This window comes from Oryza sativa, chromosome 12 (assembly GCF_034140825.1).
Source record: "Oryza sativa Japonica Group chromosome 12, ASM3414082v1".
In the NCBI taxonomy this organism is placed as follows: domain Eukaryota; kingdom Viridiplantae; phylum Streptophyta; class Magnoliopsida; order Poales; family Poaceae; genus Oryza; species Oryza sativa.
This window is the reverse complement of record NC_089046.1, coordinates 228,732-230,776: the sequence shown is the minus strand read 5'-3', so window position 1 is coordinate 230,776 and position 2,045 is coordinate 228,732. Positions and strand designations below refer to the sequence as shown.

General features: G+C 42.9%; 1 pseudogene; it reads right to left on the bottom strand.

The window, feature by feature from the left end:
* Positions 1–576: 576 nt before the first annotated feature.
* LOC4351251 (uncharacterized) lies at positions 577–1,700 on the bottom strand (annotated as a pseudogene).
* Between the last annotated feature and the right edge of the window lie 345 nt (positions 1,701–2,045).

The following is a 2,045-nucleotide window of genomic DNA, read 5'->3' as shown; positions in this document are numbered from 1 at the left end:
GGAAATTTCGCACTTCTTTCTTCACCCTGTATAGCTAAGTAGCAGTGAGCAAATCAAATTTACGGAAAAAGGAACCTCATGTCAGAGACTACTTGTGCCTTGATGTGAAGAACAATTACATAACACTCCAAGAGTGATGTAACACAGAACATCACTCAAAGATTGGACTCACTTGAACAACTTATTGTACACAAAATGCGATTCCCAGATCTTCTTTGCATCTCACAATATATACTCATATATTACATACATGCCATGTCACCAACCTTTACTTTGGTGATCATCATCTTTATTCTGGTTCAAACAGATCTCTACCCAATTACCCATCAACAGCTAATTATACATGTTATTTCCTTCATTTTTTCTTTGAATAATTACTTGTACCTGGCCTTTGTAGGAAAGAGAAAATTTGTTAACGAACCAGAGAGACAGGTACGCAGCATTTGCCCTTAATCGCCCCATGAACGCGGAGCTCAGACGCAAAAACTCAAAACAAACCCAACATCGGGAATCAGATTCGTGAAATTCCACCCCCAAAATACGCAAACCATCATGAGCCAAATCAAACAGGGGCGATACCCGAATAGCCATATTAGCCAGTTTTTTTATAAGATTAATTGGAACTATATATGTCTCAAATATATATATGATTGTCTGAATAGAGATACTAGCTAGCATGATAGTAATTTGGAATGGCAGCGATCGAAATGGGTAAGTTAGAAATAGCCAACAGGGGGAAGCCTATCGACCAGAGACCAAGCAACAGAGATTTGAAGCTTACATGGGCCTCCTCCTCCTCCTCCTAGTTGTAGCTCACACGTCTCCACACTCAATGAAGCTTCCTTAGGATCAAAAACAATCTCGTGTTTTGCAACAATCTCATCCTTCTTGTTGTCGTTGTCATTGTCAACTACTTGCTGCTGGGAATTGAAAGCCAGCACTTGAACTATGAGTTGGCCAGCCAGTTCTACCGAAACAACACGCCTTGAAAGCTGAATGAAGCCGCCATCATCGATAGGCATTTTTCCATCTTGTTGTTTTTGAGAATCAAGTAGCACGATTTCTTGATGAATTGCACTGGCCGTACGGGAAACAAGCTTTCCTTGGAGATGATCCGGCCATGACGAGCCACCAACAAGCTGGACGCTGATGATAGTGGCCTCAATTGATCGATCAAGCACTGAGATTGTGAACTCGACCTCACTCCGCTTGCCGATGCAATGCCTCGTTGGGCCTGGAAGATAGCCAGAATCCACCACTCCAAAGTTAACAATTTGATCTTGGTCAGGATGATCATGCAGGGTGTTGTTATTGGACTTTGCTTTGAGCTGAACCTCAAATTGAACAGGATCAATTAAGACAATTGCGCGAGACGGTCCTGTTAGCACTAGAAAGGGATCCTGCAATTAAGAGCATATATATGAGCTAGTCAATCAACCTCTTAATGGACTCGAATTAAGAAGAAGAGGTTAATAATATATACCTGTTGAGTAAGGATTTGGCAGTTGTCTCTAGTGCGATTAAAGAGAAGGTTGCGCCTAGGATCAAGAGAGTCCCTGGTAGCGACGAGGCCATAGACATGAAGTGGCCACTGGAGCTGATGGTCTGTTGCGGAGGAGGAGTTTGATTGAGAAGATCTGCAATCCGTTGTCGCAGCCAGCAAAACTTGATTTCGGGATGCGTCCAAACGTGTAACGCATGGCCGGATAAGCTGCACATAGGATCGATTATTGTTAACTAATAAGGATTATTAATCGCTAGAATAGAAATTAATTAATCTTGTGTTTTGGAGTTGGAAGAGAGGAGAAGAAGATGTAGATACTGACTGGTATCGTCGAAGGAGCCAAAGTTACGACCGTGCCATCTTGTCCAGACGCGGCGGAACATCACAATCTCATAATCCTCCGCTTGGGATTCTTCTTCTTCTTCTTCTTCCACCTCCAATCGCTGCATCATCAATAAATCCCTCATCATCCTCTCCCCGCCGTCACTAGTACTAGTACTACTCTTCTTCTTTCTTCGATCCCCTCTCCTCGTTGCCATGC